Source organism: Helianthus annuus, chromosome 15 (assembly GCF_002127325.2).
Source record: "Helianthus annuus cultivar XRQ/B chromosome 15, HanXRQr2.0-SUNRISE, whole genome shotgun sequence".
Lineage (NCBI taxonomy): Eukaryota > Viridiplantae > Streptophyta > Magnoliopsida > Asterales > Asteraceae > Helianthus > Helianthus annuus.
This window is the reverse complement of record NC_035447.2, coordinates 117,114,622-117,131,375: the sequence shown is the minus strand read 5'-3', so window position 1 is coordinate 117,131,375 and position 16,754 is coordinate 117,114,622. Positions and strand designations below refer to the sequence as shown.

At 40.3% G+C, this 16,754-nt stretch overlaps 1 pseudogene; it reads left to right on the top strand.

Annotated features, from left to right (window-relative positions):
- The first annotated feature begins 1,144 nt into the window (after nucleotides 1–1,144).
- The window catches only part of LOC110914126, a 53,601-nt pseudogene continuing 37,991 nt past the window's right edge, over nucleotides 1,145–16,754 (top strand).

Here is a 16,754-nt window from a genome sequence, read left to right as displayed (position 1 = left end):
GGGGAGACTTAGTAGTATGGTGAACTTAACCCTAATAGGTCGTCTTCAACTTAGGTCTATCAACATAGACTTACATGGATTGGGTTTAATATATTGGACTTTTGTTCATTTGAGAGGGTACCTTTACACAATTTAAATCTTCACCACATGAAATGGACACCATCTACCTTGGTATTGTTAGCGAGACACATACTAATACACATATTATTCTTAGGGCTAGGGGCGCTTCACTAGTGACAGAGTTTCATCACTCACAACATTCAATCAAGTTCCGTCACATCATCGAGCTTTATTTCATCACTAGTGATGAATTTTAGTGGAAATGTCAATCACTCACCACACAAACATCTACCATTGAAGAACAACCGAACATGTGCCATAGTAAACAACCCACAACGCGTTATGGCTACAACACGTTTTACTGATCACGTGTGATGGGCAAGGGCGGCGGTGGTGTTCCACGGTAAACAATGCATGATCATTGAACCACCACGTAACGCCTCAAGTGGCCTTAACGAAACACATACTGATACACATATTATTATCACGTATTTATTGTATTTTCTGTAGTTGTGTATTTCCTTAGATAGCCACTAATTGTTAGAAATGTTTGTTTGGCTCTTTCTTATTTATGTTGACCATGTATCATTAGGGTATAAGGGGTGTATGCCCCTTGAGATTAGATAAACTTTTCCTCACCCAACCTTGTGTCATGTATTTTCCCTCTTTCTTGCCTATTGCCTAAAAAAGATAAGGGGTGTATGCCTAAAATGAGATTAGGCAAACTAATTTAAAAAAAAAAATGTGGTTGGTTGATATAAGTCTGGGCCCCACCACTTCCACCCTTTCCCTCTTCTTTGCCGCATACGACAGCTTTTCCCCAAAAATTTGGGCACCGATCGGCAAAAGTGGTGTGGTGTGGCCTCCCGATCGACAAAAGGGGGTTGCCGAGGGGTTTGCCTAACCCACTCCGTACACCCTTAGAGCTGATACCCTAGCTCTGTACCCCGCCGTTTTAATTTTTTCGATCCACAACACAAACCACGGTCTCCAACAACTTGTCTGCCATGGGAGACAAATCTAACCCAACCCCAACTAAACCTGAATCTCCGCATCCGGTCTACACTATCACGAACATCCAAAATAAAGTCTGAATCTTCGATGGGTAGAAGGTGACTTACTCGGCATGGGTGAAACTTTTTCAGTTACATGCCCATGGATACAAAGTACTGGATCATATTGATGGTTTAGATCCTCCCCCGATGGATGACCCAACTCGTGAAGCCTGGATGGAGATTGATGCAATAGTTTTGCAATGGATCTACGGATCTTTGTTGTCTGATGATCTCCTAGCATGAGTTCTTGAACTGGAATCAACGGCACTTAAAGCTTGGAATCATATCAAGAACATATTCCATAACAACAAAGGATCTCTATGGTTTCCGACTTGGACAGAACCCTACTTCGGGGACGTAGTCCATTTCCCCAGTGAAGGGGTATGGTCCCTAATCCTGCGCCAGCTACACGAGGTAGCTCAGGTCGCGCGCAGCAAGCCATACCCCTAATAGACAAAATCCAACACTTACTATAATCTACAAAAGAAATGGCACAAGTCCAAAGAAGCGCAAGCTTTCTCTGCGCCAGCAGAATAAGTTTAGAAGGTACAACTAGTACGAGTGCTAGAGCGGATAGCCAATAGGCGCACGATAGGTTGTGCCCAGTAATACTGCACAATGAGCAATTATGCAGGAGACACGAAGTGCACAAGGACACCTACGTGTCACCAATCATCATGCGCTGACCACTTCTCCATGATCTCCACCAAACTGTTGATGCCAGACCAGACAACAAAGATAACTACCAGGCTACGTGGATCTATTCAACGTGCGCCAACTACTCTTTCGCCTGCAAACACTAACGGTCGTGCTCGAGGGGGCAAAGAGGATATTCCTTATTTTTGACGTTAGGCCCAAGGCCCATCAGCCCACCTCATTCATAACTCTCTTTGGCTATAAATAGTGAACTTCATTTTCAGATTTAAGGATCACTCTCTTGCTCTCTCACTTAATACACACACTTTTATCCTCAAAACAAGTTCTTATTCTCATGCCGGAGGGTAGTTACAAGGAGAACCCCCTATTCTCCTCCTTGTAACAAGCTTCACGGTGTTGTGGTTGTTTTGCAGGATTTTTGCAATAGTCAATTGAGGAAGAAAGAAGATTAACCTTATTTGGATGAGACACGAACCACAAGTTAACCCTCGGATTAACTTGGTGTTTTTTCACCTATTTTGTCCTTGTAGCCTTTGAGGTTGGTGGACCTCTAAGACTCCTCTTCTTACTTCTTGCTTCCTCGATCGCCCGGAATTCTCTATCATTTCATCTCCGAATCTGCTGGAACCCGTGTTCTAATACTTGCCACCATGGCCGGAGTGAAAGTTTCCAACATCGAATCCGTGGCGCGTGCGGCCTTGCCTAAATTTTACTCAACTGACCAGCACCCAGAGGCGTGCCGTGTGTTCTCGGCGTGTGGGAAACGGTGTGTGTTGATCGCAAACCCGATGGTGATGGTGGTGGAGCCGTTTTTGAAGGAGTTTTTGGGTTCGGATTTGGTGTTGGAGACAGAGATTGATAGTTGGAATGGAAGAGTTACCGAACTGGTGAAACCCCCTAGAGTGCTTGTCGGATGTAATAAGGCAGACGCACTTTTGAAGGCTTTTAAAGACATATCATTACCGGATTTGGCACTTGGTGACCGGAAAACCGACTACCCATATATGAAGATATGCAAGGTCATATAAAAGTTCGTTAATTCTAGTAGAAATATTTATATTTACTTTATTGGGATAATTCCTTTCTTATTTCGTTATGTATGTTTGATTTTTTTTTTTTTACGTTTTATATATATGTGTTTTCAAAACTTATATCTTGATGATACAATCTTGGTTAAAGATAAATTTTGATATATATTTTTTAACAGGTAACTAAGGCTAGTGGGTGTGGGGGACGTCCCAAGGTCGTCGAGGCCCGTCAAGGGCGTCCACACCGCCCCCTTTGGTTCGTCCCCGTCCCATTCATCCCCTCCAAGACGCCACTGACGATCCATTGCTTTCTTATCCAACACACACGCACATATACTTACATACACATGTATATATAAAGGGGCTCATCACCACACCCTTGGCCCATCCCTTGGGTGTAAAACCCCAGTGTTTTGAAAGTCAAAGTCAAAGTCAAGATTGAAGTCAAAGGAAGAAAAGATCGCTAATTGCGATCTGTCACTCCTTGCTCAATCCCTGTTTTGACTTCTTTGACTGTAGGTTGTTTTTTGAGTTTTTACGTTAGTTGTATTATGTGGATTAGTTAATTACAATCAAAGTAATCGAAGTATATTTCTCGATACGAATCGCTTTACGACTCTGAATAATAGGAAGTAACAATGCAATAAAGTCAACTAAACGATAATCGAACTAATCTAATCAACGTCGCGCTCGCAAACCCGAATTACACATTTTGGTGATTATTATACGTATGTGTATGCCTTAAGTGTTACTTGTGCATGTTTATTTACGTTATGTGGTAATCAATTGAATCGCAATCGAACTCATCGCAATTGAATCGCAATCTCAAAACAAATACGAAACAAGGATGATTATATGTTGATATAGTATGATAATTAGTCGAGAAGAGACAGCGCACGATATGAGTAGTTGGGATTAAAAGTAATTTGACTAGGAAACTCTATCGCATCGCAACGCTCGCAATCGAAGTCGAAACAGCCAAGATCATCGCACCGAACACTCGAATCACTCGGCCGATTGATCAGGCGACCAGCCGACCGATCGGACTACTGTCCGATCGGACAGGCTGTTCGATCAAGCTGCTGACCGATCGGCCAGCCATTTCCTCTTTTGGAACTCTATAAATACCCCTGTCATTGTCATCATTTCCACTTTTGGAAACCCTCTGACCGACCAGCTCGTGTACTTCACCTTTTCTCAGATTTCTCTCGATTCAGGTAAGATCTCGCTCTAAACCTTGTACTTTCTTAATCTACACGCGCTCCTACACCTTTCTATCTTTTGAATCTTAACTTTTAACCGTGAAATCACCCGATTTGAGGTGTTCTAGGGTGACGTCATCATGTGTTCTTGAAGAACTTCATGTTTTGGCCTCAATCCACCAAGAACAACTTAGATCTAACCGATTTCCACATAAACAAACAAAGATCTCTAGTAGATCTAAACATTTCCACCAAAGAAAGGATTAAAAGATGGTTTTTCAACTTTCTTTCAACTCTTTTACACTCAATACACTCAAAACCGGTGGAATCGGACCTTGTGTCGACATACTACTCCTTCTTGTGGTTGTGGGGCTCAAGATCTGGATTCTAGCCACGAGGTTTACCGATTTCGAGTTAAACATGGAACACCGTCACAAAAAGTTAACTGACCGGATCTGGGTGATTCCTGTCTGATCGGGAGCACCAAGTAGTGACAAAGTTACTGTTGTTTTACACGTTATCAAAATGCCTCGATAATATGACAAACAATTCAAAACAACCAAGTGTAGGACGAACGGGACGACCAGGATGGGGTACCATCCGATCGGACAGCTGTCCGAACAGACAGCCACCAGAACGGCCGGGCAACCGATCGACTTGCACTACGGGTCCCACATTTTATCACTTATGATGAAACTTGAAGTTTGAGTATTGAACGAACTGTTGATCGATCGGACTACCATCCGATCGGATTACTCTTCGGATCATGAGATACTTGGGCTTTAACACTTAATCGATTTTTCAACATGTTCAATGCACTAGGAATGCCACCCGATCGAACTGCTGTCCGATCGAGTGACATTCCGCTGTGAACTTGTTCCCACTAGGGTGCCCAGCCGATTGGGTTGCCGGCCGATCGAACAACCGTCCGATCGACCGACCTGGAAGGTAAAGGTACTTCAATGTTTTCAAATGCTACAACAAAAACTTCAAAAGTCAAACCATCATACACAAACACATCCTTCTCATAGGAAGAAACAATCCACTCGAACAGTCATCCGATCGGACTACCGCCCGACCGGACAACTGTCCGAACGGATAGTCACTCACCCGACCAGCCGCCCGATCAGACTGCCGTCCGATCGACCAGCTGACCGATTCCCCAATACTTGTTTCCGTTTTACGCGTCACTTATCGTTATGCTATCGAACTATTCAGGCTAACCTTACTCTCAAGCGCTCCCTTCAATCCATCCAACTGCTGTGAGTATACTCGATCTCTTTTTGCTTTAAGCACTTTTGGGTGTTACATACGTTACCTATACGAAATCACATCGAACACACTACGCAATATTTTAAACGCTAACCGTAACCGCATGTATTACGTGACTTAATGAATGCTTGTTTGTTATGTATACACATGGAATGCTGTCTACCTGCCTTAACTACGATAGTACTATAGTTTGGACTTAGCACCCGCTCATGCGGGGGTTGTTAAGGAAAATTACTTGCATGGATTACAGTGGTGATAATGTATTGCGAACTACCTTGGGCAGTCAACCCGCAGTCATTGGTATCGATAATTAACATGCTTCGATTTCCTCTGTGTACGTGCTGGTTATGCGTAAACTATTTCGAACTCTATATGCTATTATCAAACTTGTATACTCGCCTTTACACTATGTGTATTGACTTTTATTTTAACGTATGTGACAGGTAATTAGGACGCTTATCTGCTAGGAAAGCGAGGCTAGAATAAGCTTCTAGAGTCCAACTAATGGTTGTCTGTAGATCTGAAATCAAGAGTCTCTAGAAGCCGATAAACAATTGGGTAGTTTTGTAAATCTGAGTTGTCGGAATAGAACTGTTTGCCTAGATTTTGTCTGTAATAATTTGTTTACCTTTTGAGACATGGTATACATGTTACTTAAATTGATTGGTAAGAATAGTTGTTATGGAAACTTCTGGACAATCTGTTTCGCTCAGTGCCATGCCCCGATGATTCCGCCATCGGTTGGGGTGTGACAGATTGGTATCAGAGCCATAACTATAGGGAATTAGGCAGACCCGACCTAGTCTATAGTTAGGACCCAATAGACCGACTCGTGCATGTCCAGTAGGGATTATGTATGAGCATACTGCTATTTTTCGCCATTCTCGCCTATACTACACTATCGCTGCACTCAAATTTTAAATAAATACAAGCGATTAAGTCGAGAATAGGTGTGAAAACCGCAAACTCTCGACTAAAATCTGCTTGATCAACCCGCGTTTTACTTATCAACGGGGAGAATTATACCAAACCAGGAGTGAAATCCATATTTTGATGAATAATCTCCTCTATTTTATTAAAATCGAAGAGAAGTTGTCAAGCCAGGGGTGAAACCCTAACCTTGATGGCTTGTCCACGGTTTTACAAAACTCTCACCAAAGCCTCGACGGACTCCAACGACCTGAACTCACAATATGGCTAGAGGGATGTGCGCCGGATGCCCAAGAATCGAGGCAGAGGCCCAAACCTGAAAGTCAAAAAGTGAATAACAAGTCCTTGAGAATATTCGAACCACTTTGGGTAGTCAATGTCTAATAGCCGCAGACAATCTATTTCTCGATTTTTATGTGTTTCGATTCTGAGCCCGCAACTGCTGACTCTGATGACTCGTTGATTTTATGTGTTTATATGTGTTTAACTGTTTACGTGTTTAAAATTTTGAGACTTATTTGATTTTTTTACTTTCACTTCGATCAACACACACAACCAGCATTGCTCTTCTATCTCAAAACGTTAACAAATCGTTACTACCATGAGGAAACGCCGTACGCTATGATACTCGCTATACTATACGCTTATGCTATACTAATCGCTATGCTAAACGCAATCGCTATATTCGAACGATCGCAGACTTTGAATGATAGGTTTCTGTATTCTGACTACCTCTATGACTAAATGCGTATGTGCTTCTGTGTTTCTGTGCTTATGTGCTTATGTGCTTATGTGTTTATGTGCTTACGTGTCTCTATGTGAATTTTTGATTAACATGGATTATATCTTTTGAACGTGTTCCTAAGTTTTAGTAAGTACTAGACGTGTGAGGTGAGATTCGATTATGACGTGTCTGAGACCCATGACAATGTCTATTGCAGACAATGTCAACTGGACCGTCATCAGGATCCCGTCGCCCATAACTTTCTCGCCAAGAAAAGAGAGACAAACGTCTTGCTGCTATCATCGCCAAACAAGTAGCAAAAGCTGTCAGTGATGTCTATGAGAACGTCAGCAAATCATCTGAGGAGTCGAGAACCGAAGCTCCTAAAGCTGCCCCCAAAGCTGCCTTTAGTTTCAAGCAGTTTAAGGCTTGTGGGCCAAAGGAATTCATTGGCGAGGAAGGCCCCACAGCGTTGTTCCAATGGTTTGATTCCATTGAGGTCACTCTGCGACAGAGCGGTTGCCCTGACGATCTCCATACTCTCAACGCTACTGGCGTCTTCTATTCCCGCGCACTAGACTGGTGGACGGCCGAGAGAAACAAAAGAGGGAACGATGCAGCCTACGGTCTGTCGTGGGACGAGCTCAAGGAGGTCATGATGGAAGAATTCTGCCCTCCTCACGAACGCCAGAAGTTGGAAGATGAATTCTGGCACATAGAGCAAAAAGATGGCGAGAATGCTGCTCTAACTGCTCGATTCAAGCAGCTCAGTATCATCTGCCTTGACCAGGTGAAGACTTCTGACATGGCAATCAAGAAGTATATCCGAGCCCTGCCTGACTGTGTCGCAGATTTCGTGCAAGTGGCTAAGACTAAGACGATCGAGGAAACCTACCTACTGGCCGCTGAAATTAACGACAATCGGGTTAAGGCTGGTGTCTGGGATAAAACCTCGAAGCACCTGCATCAAGCTACCGCCGCACCAACCGCTGACTCCACCGCCACCGCACCTCAGTCATCAAAGCCCTCTTGCCGAAAGAAGAAGAACAACAACAGCAGCTCCAGCAACAAGAACTTTGCTGCCACTACCACTGCTGCTCCTCTCCAGGCTGTACTGGCCCAGCAGCAGCCCCATTACCATCCAGCACCAACCACTTATGCACCACCAGCAAAGCGTGCATACACAGGCCCCCACCCGGTTTGCCCAACATGCTCTTATCATCATCCGGTGGGTATTGCCTGTCGTTTCTGCGCTCACTGCAACATGTACGGCGACTTCACTATCAACTGCCGTACTGGTCCTCGCAACACCGCAGCTCCTGCCACTGCTCATCAAGCTCTGCTCCCTGCCCCGTAAGGCCAACACGCGGCTCAGGCACCCGCGATCAACACCCGAGTCTGCTTCGCATGTGGTGATCCCAACCACTTTGCGAACATGTGCCCGAACAGGGTGGTGAAACAAGAGCCCCAGCAGCAGCAGCCTCATCAGCAGCAGCAGCCTCAGCAGCAACAGCAGCCGCATGCGCCAGAACTTTCAACATCAATGTGCGTCAAGCCCAGGCCGACAACAACGTGGTTAATGGTACGTTCCTTGTGAATGGTATTTATGCATCATGTTTGTTTGATACTGGAGCCGATAACTGCTTTGTGTCGTTCGAATTTGAGAAGCTCCTTAGTCGTAAGCGCTCTTATCTCTCCTCGACGTTCGATGTTGAAGTCGCTACCGGAAGAACCATTGTCGTTAATTCTGTTCTTCGTGATTGTACTCTTGAGCTCAACAATCACATCTTCCCGATCGACCTTATTCCGATGCAACTCGGAAGCTTCGACGTCATAGTAGGCATGGACTTTCTACGTGAAAACCATTGTAGTAGCGGAGAAGGAAAAGAAAAGGAAGACAGAAGTAAAAGACGTTCCTGTGGTCCGTGAATTTCCTCAGGTGTTCCCTGATGATCTTCCTGGACTACCGCCGAGTCGTGATATTGACTTCCGAATCGACCTCATTCCTGGAGCCAACCCTGTTGCCAAAGATCCCTACCGACTCGCGTCGTCTGAAATGCGTGAACTCTCAAATCAACTCCAGGAATTGCTTGAGAAAGGCTTCATTCGCCCGAGCACCTCTCCTTGGGGCGCGCCAGTCCTCTTCGTCAAAAAGAAGGATGGGTCGTTCAGGATGTGCATCGACTACCGGGAATTGAATAAGCTAACCATCAAAAACCGTTATCCTTTACCTCGCATCGACGATTTGTTTGATCAGCTGCAAGGTGCTACGTGCTTCTCGAAGATCGATCTACGTTCAGGCTATCACCAGCTACGCATTCAAGAGGAGGATATACCCAAAACCGCTTTTCGCACGCGCTATGGCCACTACGAGTTCGTTGTTATGCCTTTTGGTCTAACCAACGCTCCCACGGTTTTCATGGATCTGATGAATCACGTGTGTAAACCATATCTCGACCGTTTCGTCATCGTGTTCATCGACGATGTCTTGATCTATTCCAAGTCAAGAGCCGAACATGCGCAACATCTACGTTTGGTTCTCGAATTACTCCAGGGGAATCAACTCTATGCTAAGTTCTCCAAGTGTGAATTTTGGCTGGGGGAGGTTCAGTTTCTGGGTCACATTGTCAATAGTCAAGGTATTCATGTCGATCCTGCGAAGATTGAAGCAGTTAAGAGTTGGATTACGCTTAAGAACCCGTCGGAAGTCCGTTCTTTCTCGGACTGGCGGGATATTTGTCACACCCCGACCACGTAAAACAACAAAACGTGGCGGAAACGTCAGGGAGTGTTGTAACAGAATCATTGTTTCACAACCATGGAATAAATAATTTTGTTTTATTGAATAAATGAACTCATTGTTTAATACAATCAAATAAGTACAACTATTATCTTTCAAGTTTTAAAGTCGCTAAGGCACGAGTCCATCCTAAGTGTAGCATATATCGTCAATCATCACAAAGCAGCACCTGAAACATGTGTAAAAATAGGTACGTCAGCATAAAAATGCCTTTGAGATACATAGGTTTTATTGATTTAGGATTCATGACTTATAAGTTTAAAGAAAAAGTTTTAATAAAAACAGTCATGATCCTTGAAAAAGGTTTTCTTTTATAAGTCATACTAAAATTTATAAGAAATCAGATGATACAAAATAATAATACATAGGTAATTAAATAATTACGTAAAATGAGTTTGTATAAAATATATTGTTTGAAAAACAACATTTTGATAAAAAGATTTATGGTACATATAAAAAATATACTTCGGTTTTAAGAAAGTTGAATACGTAATATATTAAAATATATTTCAGTTCCAAAATCGCTAACCCAAGTGTACTAAATAACACCACGGTATGTAATGTGATGAAAACACTTATATATAAGAAGTACCAGCGGCGTATCTACCATGTTTTCATGATATTACACCCGTCCCGTTATCTAAACACTAACCAAAACCTAATTGTAAAACAAATAGTATATTAAATATACTTTGGTTGTTGAAAATAATAATATTCAGTAGTATATTAAAAGTATACTTTAGATTTATAAATAACATATTAAACTATGTTTTGGTTTGAAAATAACATATTAAAAATATGCTTTGGATTGTGAAGATAACTGTTGGTGCAGTTGTCTGTCGACTACATCTTAGTTCGAGTCTTAGGTTAGGGCAGATTGTATCATACACGGAAATCGAGAAATCATGTTTTAGACATAGGTCCGCTTATGTGTCAGGTCCGCTCATATGACACTAGGTAGTTTCGCTTATGTGTCAGTCTAATAGTTCCGCTCATGTGTCATTGGTAGTTTCGCTTATATGTCAAGTACGTATAAGCAAAACCATATGTCCTATATATAGGGGTCATTTGAGCGAAACTAAGGAGTAGTAGAGGTGTGGTCTTGTGTGGTACGGCAAAGCCCTGCCAGTTTGTCTCCAGAGCTTGTATACTGTTAGCAGATCAATAAAAGAGACGTTAAATAGTGAAATCAAGCTAAACAAAGACTGAATCAATGAATTCCGCCTCTGATTCAGTCTGAGCACTCTTCTGATCGACTCGTCAGGTCGTATAACGTTCCTACAAGTGGTATCAGAGCTCAGGAGGAAGAGTTCTTACCGTTTAGCTCGTTTTCGCTCAAAAATTCTGATTTCTACACCTTCTTTCTTCATCAAAACGAGATTTAACGGTCGGAATCCGCTTAAAATTTCACAGATTGTAGATAATTGATCATAGATAAACCGTTGAAAATTTGACACTGAAATTCGGACTAAAAATGGGTCAAATTAGTCTCCGAATAGGTTCCGCTTTTTCGAACAAATTGTAGTTCCGCTCGTGTGAACATTCAAGTCCGCTTATTTGACCAATCAGGTTCGCTTATTTGGACATATTTTGAGAAGATCCGCTCCAAAGATCAATCAAGTCCGCTTATCTGAACAATCAAGTTCGCTTATTTGAACATCAGGAGTTCCACTTATTTGAACATTCTAGTTTCACTCATTTGAATCAAGTAGTTCCGCTCATTTGATCAAATAGTTTCGCTCTTTTGAACACATTGATAGTTTCGCTCCAAGTGCACATCAAGGTTTCGCTTATAGTGCAACATTTGGGGTTTCTCTTTTATGGTTCATCAAGGTTTCGCTTATCTGGACATAAGGGATTTCGCTTTTGTGTCACTCACACCTTGGGATTTCGCTTTTGTTACATTTTGAGAGAAAGATTTGTCGGGATTATTTGAAAAATGGCAGAAACGTTTGATGAAAAGGAGAATGAGTTTGTTGAAAGGTTAAATAGATATGGTTGGTATCATACGAGTATGTATGAACAAGATGATAAGAGGATTTGGAGTCTTAGACTTGAAAGGTTTGCTTTTTCAACAGGATGAGACCGTGAAAGAGATGGAAAAGAGATTTGATTACTTGATGGACAAGTTAAAATCGTTTGGAATAAAATTGATAGATACTGAAAAGATATCAAAGTTGGCAGACGCTTTACCTGCCGAATGGGATGATGTTTTAAAGAAATTAAAACAAGAACCTAAAATTTCAAAATTACATCCATCTGATTTCATCAATAAACTTCAAAAGCATAGTTATGAAAATTCTGATAAGAAGAAAATATTGATGAATAAAATTAAAGGAAATCTAGATGAATTGAATTTGGGAAATCTAAATAAAATCAATTTGGATGTAATTACTGAAATTAATAAAAGAATTTGTATGTGTTTTGCTGCACAACAAAACATGAAGTATGATTATATGAGAGGATGTTATATTGATGAAAATTTAAAACCTCTTGATTTTGTTAAAATTGTTTGTGCAGGAACATACAAGACAGAGTTAAAGAAAATGTCAAATAATGAAGAATCTGTGAAGAATGAATCTTCAAGTTCTGAATCAGTATGCATCAAATGTGACAACCTTAAGACTGACAATGAAAAACTCTTGAAGGATGCGGAAAGTTTGACATTGGAGGTCAAGAAATTGAAAGAAAAGAAGCAAGCTGATATTAAACAGATTCTTATGTTTCAGGAAATTTATGAGAAACTGAAAGTTGAAAATGACAAACTGTTAAATAACTTGAACAACTTGACATTGGAAAACCAGAAATTGAAAGAAAATGCAAAAAATTATGAAGATAAACTGAAAGTTTTTGAAATAGAAAAATTAAAAATGGAAAAAGAATTTCAAGTTCAAAAAAAATTCTTGAAGATGGGAGAAATGTTTTTAGTCAAAACAACATCGAAGAGCAAAAAAATAATCAATTCCCATCTTCAGAAAATTATTAAACTTGAAAAAGAAGGTGAATGTGCTTGAAAGAAAATCGAAGAGTTAGAAAAAGACTTTGAAAGCAAAAAGAAATCTTCAGAAAATGAAGATTTCTAGATAAAGCTTGAGAACAAGAATTTGAAAGCTAATGAGACAAAATTTCAAGAACAGATAAAAGTTTTGGAAAATGAAAAGTTTGTTTTTGAAAACATGAAAAATGAGAATGAAAAATCAATCAAGTTTAATCTTGAAAGAATATCTCAGCTTGAAAATGAAGCTGAGAATTCAAGAAACAAGATTGATGAACTTGAGAAAAAATTGAAAGGTTTTGTGACTTCATCAGACAGTTTGAATTTTCCATGTCCAAAACCGATCAATTCAGTTCCAATAAGTGACAATGTCACAAACTTTGACAATGTCAAAGTTGAAAATTGTGATGAGAAATCTGATGATGAAAATGGAAAAATTGAAAAACAAAAATTGTTTTTGAAATTAAAAGAAAAATTTCAGAAAACTGTTCTACAATCTACTGAAAAGGGAGAATGCTCTAAGCAAAAACCTTTGAAGAAGAAAGTGGAACAGAAACAAAAAATTAAAAATAAGAAAAATGTTCAAAAAGATAATAAAAGCTCATCAGATCGATCATCCAATCAAAATAAAAAATCACAAAAATTGAAAAATGAAAACTCAAAAACTGTTGGTAATAAGTGGTGCAGGTCGGACCATAGTGCTCAAAAGTCAAATCCAGAAATCAACAGGAGAAAGGAATATTATCATGCCAAACAATGCTTTGATCTGAGTATTTGGGCTGAAAATGATGATTGGTACGATAACAGAGTGTGTTACCGATGCGGTTATCAAGGACACATTGCTGTTAACTGCCAGAGCTGGAGTTTTGAGACGAGAAGATGCTATAACTGTCAAATCAAAGGTCACATTGCCAGAGATTGCCCAAGGAGATCGAATGACAGATTGAGGGCTAAATCTCAGAAATTGGCAAAGATTCCAGTCAAAGTCAAGCCTCATGAACAGAAGGTTCTAAAACCTAAAGTTCAAGAACAGAAAATTCAAGAAAAGAAAGTTAAACTTTCACAGGGGCAGAAAGACAGACTGATGAAAAAGAGGAAGAAGGCAAGAGAGTATCTCGAGAAGATTTTGTCCTCGGGTTCATCTGTTGGTAAAAATAATAGTTCTGATGAATCGACTCCCTCGATTGCAAAGTCAAGCAAAACGAATTCATTGGATAAAAACTTGAGGACGAAAGAAGAAAAGAAGAAGAAGAAAATGGTCGGCGATGAATCTGACGTGTCAAAGTCAGACAAGCCACCTTCAGGCGATGAATCTGACAGATCAAAGTCAGACAAGCCATGTGCAGGCAATGATTCTGGTTTGTCAAAGCCAGAGGAGCCATTGGTTGAGGTAAAAAAGGAGAATTCAGGTTTAACAATGGATGATGCAAATTTTCCACCATTGTTGAACAAGAATTCAAAATCACCCAAGGACCGTCAGGCTTGGGTGAATCTGTTTAAATAGAAAAACCTGACTTGCCGGAGTTCCCAGGTTGGTAAGCGTGGAACATGAATCGGCACATTTCTTGAGAAATTTCACTCTGGTGATTTTTCGTCTTACATGTGGTAAATTAGGGACATTAAGTTGTACTTGATTTTCTACAAGTGATGTTTGAGGCTTAAAACTGAAATTGTAAAATCTGTCATGTGTGTGTTGAAAACAATGTGATGAAGTAACCCCGAACCTATAAATGTTTGGTAAACAAAACTAGTTTTCCGGAAAAACCATTTTGATTAAAACAAACTTAAGTGTTTTGAAATCATAATGGGAAAATAGTTTGTTGAGAGGGGGAGTTCTGATTGTTTACGCCAGGTGGATGGAGAATTGAAGTGATTCTCATCATGTTGTCAAGTTTGTACAGTTTGTTTCAAATTTTCTCCGAAAATCAATATTGAAACATATTTTGATTTTAGGGGGAGAAAAATTAAAAAAAAAAATTAGAAAATTTGAAAATGTCAAAAACATCGGAAAAATTAAAAATGAGTTTTGGTGCGAATAAGGGGAAATGATAGTACATTAGCTAGACTGGCACAATACACTAAAGATTTGTAATGTATAATTGCAATTAAGCAGTCTCGCTAAAGATGCGCAGGTAGGTTTTCACAGAAGTAGTAGATCAGTTTGGGATATAAACATAAATTTCACTTGCGTCTATGTGGGGAACACCTCCAGGATATATAGGTAACCCCTGAAATCCTGTTTGAAGGGTCCCGTATTCTGAGATACTAGGTCTTTATACTCAGTGATATCTGGGGTATTATCCCGGGACTTCTGCTGTATGGAAGTACTGACCTAGTCCCCAGATAATACTTTCTGCAAAAGCTTTGAAATATAAGCTCGCACTCAGCATGCTGATGAAACAATAAAACTGATAGTCGCTGCTGTTGAAATAAAAGATCCTCTAAAGGGGACACACCTTAAAGTCGAATCCGTCATCTCTCTGCGTATACGGAAGTATCGACCTGAGCTCTCACGGCGCTCGCACCTACCCCTTAACAGATATTAGCTGTGGTATACTCACCTGTAAGACTGAATACTGGGTCTAGATACGGGAGTATATACTGAGGTGGGACACATGTAGAGGTTTAAGTTCTAAAACACTAATTCTGTATTTCGAACAGGTTGAACATTTTGTGAGAATTTAAGTGGATCAATATATCGGCAATCAACGCGAACTGTTTAAAAGCTTAAAATGAAATAACAGCTTAACGGTGCTAGTGTCTTGTTGATAGCTGATATGATCCTCTTGCACGAACTCACAAAAATATGTTTGTATATATTTCATTTCTGCATTTAATTTTTGTTATTGCATTTATGTTTTCATATTTTGAAAATTCAAAAAAATTTTCGACAACTGATGTTGGAGAGCTGATATTCAAAATCTCAAAGGCTAAACATGATGAACAGATGGTTTGGTTAAACTTGGTTTGAAATGTTTAATCAGATTTTGGAAAGTTTAAAAATTGATAAGTTTTACATGTGAGGATTCTCGAATGTTTTAGTGGATTCATTAAGTTGAATCACAATTTTGTTTGTTTGTGATAGAGTGTTTGAGTTGTGTAGGTTTCTGATCCTGTTGCTACGGAAAGCCAGGAGATGTATCAGAACCTGAGAAGAGTTGAAGAGTCTAAACTGTAAAAGCCAGGATTTGATTTCAATGGTAATAACAAATTCCAGACGGCGATCCCAGCTTGATGATAGGGGGAGTCTGATGAGAGTTAGAGCCAGAGAAAGATCCGGGTACATAATTCCAGGAAGAGTTCCTGAAGAAGACCGATTAAGAGTGAAGAGCTGTCATGTTTGAAGACTCTCACTGAAGATTCCGTCAACATTCAAGGGGGAGTCTGTTGGTGCAGTTGTCTGTCGACTACATCTTAGTTCGAGTCTTAGGTTAGGGCAGATTGTATCATACACGGAAATCGAGAAATCATGTTTTAGACATAGGTCCGCTTATGTGTCAGGTCCGCTCATATGACACTAGGTAGTTTCGCTTATGTGTCAGTCTAATAGTTCCGCTCATGTGTCATTGGTAGTTTCGCTTATATGTCAGGTACGTATAAGCGAAACCATATGTCCTATATATAGGGGTCATTTGAGCGAAACTAAGGAGTAGTAGAGGTGTGGTCTTGTGTGGTACGACGAAGCCCTTCCAGTTTGTCTCCAGAGCTTGTATACTGTTAGCAGATCAATAAAAGAGACGTTAAATAGTGAAATCAAGCTAAACAAAGACTGAATCAATGAATTCCGCCTCTGATTTAGTCTGAGCACTCTTCTGATCGACTCGTCAGGTCGTATAACGTTCCTACAATAACATATCAAACTATGTTTTAATGATTAACAAAATATATGTTGGTTTTTGTACAATATCCCATATGAGAGCATATCAAACTATACTTTTGGGAGTATAATTTAATATACAAAAATAATGTGATTTAAGAATTCATTCAGACCTAGTGCATCAAAATACACCTTTGAGACTATAGAAATACCA